This window comes from Epinephelus moara, chromosome 4 (genome assembly GCF_006386435.1).
Source record: "Epinephelus moara isolate mb chromosome 4, YSFRI_EMoa_1.0, whole genome shotgun sequence".
Classification (NCBI taxonomy): domain Eukaryota; kingdom Metazoa; phylum Chordata; class Actinopteri; order Perciformes; family Serranidae; genus Epinephelus; species Epinephelus moara.
Window position 1 is genome coordinate 33,706,475 of NC_065509.1, and position 6,562 is coordinate 33,713,036.

Below are 6,562 nucleotides of genomic sequence, written 5' to 3' on the forward strand. Positions count from 1 at the left end.
ATTTGCATCTATTATTAATTATTGCAGGTTTTTGTTGTTGAGGTTGAACGACTCTTATAAATTGGGTTGAGATTAAATGGATATAAAGCATGAATATAATAAATAATAATATAAAAGAACCGGCTGGTTGGAAGTATTTCTTATACCCACACTGCCATAAATATAAATATTTAAATATATTTCATGAAGCCCAGGATTAGATTTTAGTCATTTGGAGTTATGTGATTATATTTCTTTAGCCAGTACTATAAATGTAAGCAAGACAGACTTTCCAAAGTTTGTTTGCAAAGTTAAGAAATGAACTTCACATTAAATTGAAAAGGTTGATTTGATGTCTTTTGGTGTGACAGCAAGTTTGGTAAACTGGCAAAGATTTCCACTGCACCCAGTGGTGTAGAGGTAGTTGATGAGGTGGGTGTACTACTTTGTGGATGGATAGGTTACAGAGGAGGAAGTGGGTATATTCTAAAATTTATTCCAATGGCTTTTTGGTTGATAGGTGCATATACTGTTGAAAGAGGTGGGTATTCCCCGTACACCTAAATACAGTGCCGGAAATAGGCTGGTACTCACCGATACTGAGTACCAGCACTTGTTACCGGGAGTAGAATTTACACTTCTGCATTGGATTGATGCCGTACCCTGGTGTGCACCTCCCCAGAAATGTAACTACACCTCGTGGTCACACAGACCTCCTTTCTATTTTTGTAAGCTGAAACCATTTCCCTCAGTGGACACAAAGCTTTTATTTACTTTAATTTCACAGATAAGAAACAATAAATTGTGAAGACAATAAAGCCTCCACAAAAATGGCATTTTAAGTCTTGTGTGTGATTTATCCTGGCTTCACAGGAGTAGAGGAAATCGTGCTCGTCGCTAGGTTAATTTATACAATGTAAAATGCCATAGGCTTGTGCTAATAATGTTAGCATGTTGTATTTGTTTGGAAAACGTGTTTAGTATAAGACAGTTGTTTTGTCTGTGAACCTTGTGAGCTGTAATGGAGCAAAGTTTAGCAACGTTACCTTTGTTGAATGTTGCTGTTGTCCCTGGCTTCATATGAGAAGAGAATAAAAAAAAACATTAGCATGATTGTATTTGTGGGGAAAATGTGTCCATATAGAGACAAGTGCTTTGTCTGTGAATTCTCCAAGTTATAGTGGAGCTATAGTATACTTGTGTTTGAAATTGTCTCTATTAAGCCATGTTTAATGTGTTTAATGTGTGTTTTAGGTGTGTTTTGAATCAACTGAACTTTACAGCACTCCACAGAAACCTCCACTGCTGACTAGTGTTTTGGAGGTGTAACTGCAGAGTGACACAGACACAAGTATAAATGCTCACAATGGCTTAGGCTCTGCCGCACAAGTATAAATCCTGCTTCACACTGTATATAACTGTGTCTGTGTATAATAATGCTGAGAACACAGCACTGAAAATGTCCTTGTTAAAATGGATAAAAACGCCAAGGGAAAAAATAACAAAGTACCAGGAAGAACTTCAGCAGCTGACGGGGGTTTCTTTCTGAATGCTGCTGTTGCTGCTGTGCATTTATGCTGTGTTCACACTATGAGCTACACAGCAACAGGCTACAAGTCATTTTCTATGGAAGCCAGTGACATGAAGCTACAAACTGATGCCTGACACTTGAAGGGTTAACCAATCTGTTTTGTTTTGTGGTACTGTGTTCTTTAGCGTAGTTAGCTGTTGCTATGCTTGTTTTCTGTGCATTGCAGCGCACACATGGCAGCATAACGTGATGTTAAAGCAGGGCTCAGACATTGAACAAAAGCATAGACTTTTTTTTTCTAATAAATACAAACTTTAGCTGCTGTTCAGTCGAGTTGCTTTGTGGCAAGGAGCAAACATACACAAGCCTGTCAAGATGTTGACAGTGTTAACAAGTGTTTGAGCAGCACTTCAGCGGGGGCTCAGTGTTAACGCAGCTGGTCAAATTGTTGCTGTGTCACTCTTTATGTGAACACAGCATTAATGGCTAGCTGCAGTGGAAATTACTTAAAGGGCTTTTCCATATGTATGTGCTGGCTTGGCTTAGCTTGGGTTTTGCATCTCAATACAACAGGGTCATCCGCCTAAATGTGTGTCTTTAACTGATGTGGTTGTGCTTGTGCACCAGCGAAACATTTTTCTGTCCACCCCGCTGGTGAGAGGCTGCCTGTAGCCCAACAGCTGCAGCACCAACACCAAGCCTCCCCTGTCCAAAAGGCTACTTCTGCTCACTACTGTGATGACTATGACACTTTGCAGCACATGCACAGCACCCAACTGCTGGATCTGCACCCTCCAAAAAAGGTATAATGTGAAGAAAGTTGCTCAATCAATCTTAATCAAAACAATACAAGAGTGGCTAGGTGTGCCTGTTCCTGAATCAGTTCAGCGTTGCCTCTTGGGGGACAGTTTGTATTTACCCAAGATCTCCAAACTAGCATTTGCTCTAAAGCCCTGACAGGCTTTATCTCAGCTGCTAAGGTCATCCTTCACACCTGGAAAAGTCAAGCTAGACCTGAGTATAGTGAGTGGGTTAAGTTAATGACGGAGAATGCATCATTTGAGTCAATGATAGCCAATCTGCATAGCCATAAAGAATCATATTTGCTTGTCTGGGATCAGTTTTTGTCTCTTGCAAAAGGACTAAACATGTCATAGGGGCTAGACACTGAACTGAAGTGAACTACAATTGCAACACACAGATGGAGGTGGAGTGGGCTTTGTTTCTTTTGCTTTGGCTGTGTCATGGGGACCTTTTTTGTTTGTTTGTTTGTTTGTTTCCAGGCTTGATGTGTACAATAGGTCACCTGATGATATAAGGATTAGATTAATGCTATGAACACTGCAGAGATGTGTTTTTGGTAAGTGTGTGCTGTTCGTGTTTATGTATTTGTTTTGTTGTGTTGATGTTCCTAAAATAGAAAAACCGCAATATAAAAATTAAAGGACAATATGGCATTAATAATTTTGAATTTAAAAAAATGTATGACAACAAAGCATGGCATGTGTGTTTTCAGTCCTGAGCCAATGCAACATTATAAATAACTTAAATGCTATTTTCATGCTTTCTCCCTCTTTGTTTTGTCATGCTATGTGTATACAACTAGGTGTAATGCAAGTGGGAAATGTTGATTTACCAAAAGATAAAGGGAGAAATTTAAATAGGTTTTCTGTAATACTCAATTTATGTTGATTTGACACACTGTACTTCAAGGTGACATTTGATGTGACTGCATCTGTGGAGCTAAACTAATGCAACCTTGCCCATATATGATAGACGTACCTTTGGTATTTCTTATTATTATCCAATTTAATCTATAGGCCAACAGATATCATATTTCCAGCTGGTAGTGTAGCATGTATGCAAATATATTTGTGTATGATTTGATTTGTAATAGCTACATAAAACCTTTACAAGTACACACTGTGGAAATGCATACAAAAATACATTTGAAGTGGGATGCATTACAAGGGTATGCATATTAATATAAATATGACAACTGCTGAATTAGAATACTGGCACCTTTTTTGATCCAATTCGCTGCCTAAATACCAGAGATGACACCAGTATACATCCCAAAGCAACATCACAATCAGAGGTGACACTGCAGCGATTAAAATATATGGTGGCTGGAGGGAGTAATTCACTAACATTGATCCTTGCACCAAAGTAAAACCACCTGGACAATGACCAGCTTTTCTGGAGTTTTCCTGTGGGCAACACTATCTATTACAGAGGAGAGTCAGACAGCACTCGTCCCGACCTTCAGCCTGAAAGTGATACCATCAGGAGACATGTCCTTCCTTTTACAATTAGTCTCAGCAGTGCTCTCTCTCCCATCCCTAAACCCAGCACCTAAAAGCATAATTATCATCCCATTCATGCGTCTGCTGCTTCACGAGCAAACCTTTATGTTGCTTTACAAGCACACGATTGTTATTGTGACTCCACCGAGGTCTCTGACTGCACCCAGTGTGTGAAAGTGACATCAAAGGAATGTCAAAGTGTGCCAGTTATGTGCAGGTAAAGAGTTGTTCCAGCATAAATCCATACAGTATGTCAGTAACTACACATAATGATAGAACACATCATATGCAGCTATTGTGCATTAGTAATTTATGTTCAAAGCTAACGTTCAGTGCCACTGCAGGAAGTAATGAGACAGTCATATATCAAAGCAAAATGTAGCCTGAGGGTGCAGATGGATGTATCGCACATCTGCAGCACATCTCATTCTGGTAGTCAGAGTTTACCGGGCCGGTAGCCAAGAAATTATGTGCATATTGGACAATTCTGCACCTTATGGTTTATGACCAATGCCAGCATTCAGTGCCAATTTGGGAAATAATGTGCCGTATATGTGGTGAGGAAAATTGCAGGGTGTGGAGGTCAGGGTGGTGGAGCACAAACAGGTGGCCACCAGTGTTTATCCTTTGACTAAGCATAAACACAATCTGTCCCCAACATTAACTAAGGGTTTTAGTTAACTGTAACCATACCACAACTCTAGTTGACATAACCACAGTGTTACCCCGAACTTTACCATGCTGTAGTTCGCAATGCACAGATATTGTAGAAAGCACGGACTTGAAATACTTTAACATCTAACATAAATTGTTGCCCAGGGTTTTGAATTATTTAACCATGATGACAACCTTCCCCCTTACCTTCACCACTTGTTTTCAGTTGCCTAAACTTAAAGGTGCCATGTGGAGTCTCCTTGTAAACCAATATGTTTAGATTTAGGGCTGTTCACCAAAGCACACTGAGAAATCATATCCCACTTCTTAAAACATTTACAAAGCCAAATTTTTAAGTACCTTAAACCCAGGTCATCCATGTGTCCTGCAGCCTTCTTCTTCCCTGTCTTTGCTGGCGCGCTGCAGCATATCTTCACATGTTATTGCCACCTGCTGGTCACTGGAACTGTTTGAACCATTTGCAGGACTGTTTGTCGCATCACCTGCATGTGCACGCACAACAGAACTGGGACTCACTCAGAAAAACAGCTTCATAACACGAATAGAGGTCAAAAACTCCACAGGGAGCACTTAGCCATATTGAGCTGCCAACACTTTCACATTACCTAATTTTGCACAAGTGGATATTTTGGTATATTTTGTGACATTGAACATTTGAGCCTCTGAATGTGAGAACGAATCGTATGTATGATGTGTCGCTTTAGGTTTGAGGTAAATTATCACAGTAAAACATTTAATGTGATTCTAATTGGTAAACACAACGTACAAAACTATACCCTCATTTACAGTATCTAACTGCTCTGTTATTAAATACTGTATAATGATATATATGATTTGAACATACTATGAGATGTAAAAAGCAAATAAAGGAAGGGAATGGGAAAGGAAAGGAAAGGAAAGGAAAGGAAAGAGAAGGAAGGGCAGGAACGGAAAGGAAGGGCAGGAAAGGAAAGGAAAGGAAAGGAAAGGAAAGGAAAGGAAAGGAAAGGAAGGGATGGGTACCAAAAACCTTTTCAAAAAACACGTTGACTTTGTGACGAGGGAACTGAGTGGTAAAATGCGAACTCATGTCGGGGTTTTAGGACTCCTTCCTGGCGCACTTTATGCTGCATTTAAACAGGGTCATGTTTACTGTGTTCACGAGAAGAGTCCATATGAACGTCCCCCTGGTGTGGGATTCATGACCTTGTGAATGCAAATTTTCTGAGAGCTCCAAGTTCACGGGTTCCATTTGAAATGCAGCATAATTATCTGCCAAGGTGGAAAACTGGCAGTTTGTTTAAACACAAACATACAGTACATAACAACAACACTGACAGAGAGAATATTCAAAGTAATTAAATACATTAACAAAATGTATTATTATGAATAATTTATAATAACAGTAATTTTATCTGTCTTGGTCTTTACAAAGATATACCAAGAAATATGATTGATATAATGTGACATATAAAGTAAACTTGTACCATTTCATGTGCCATATACCAGGCTCTGCAGACTCCATTATTTCTAAATGATGGATTTATTTCAGGTCAGTGGAAATGTCAAGATGATTTCCTCAGTAACAACTGCAGATTTCGTTTACTGAGAAATAAAGCAGTGATCTAATCAGCACAATTGTTTCTCACAAAGGTTAAATGAGTGCAGGAGATAAAATGTAAACACTCAACACACACTGTAACCTGTCGGATTACTACTGATCTTATCTTATTGTTTTGTTTTTAATGTGTTTTTCTTTAGTATTTGTTTTGTTTCTTTTCTTGTCCTTTTCTATATTTTGTTTTGTACGTGCAAGACCGAAGATGGTTATAGAATGGGAGTGTCTTGTAATCCCATGTGGGATGGGCCAAAAAAAAAAGCATGATGTAATTGACCGTTTGCTAAGCCCCGCCCCTTTGTGATGGTCCGACAAGCTGTCAGAGTAAGCATGGAGCCCACACTGTAACTAACTGCACTCCCTGAAGAATTATCATATTTTTGGAAAAGTTAAAGAGTGATTCCAGAGAGAAGCAGACAGAGGGGTCTACAGTCTGTGTTTGAAGGATATATCCAGGATGTCAAACTGACTCAG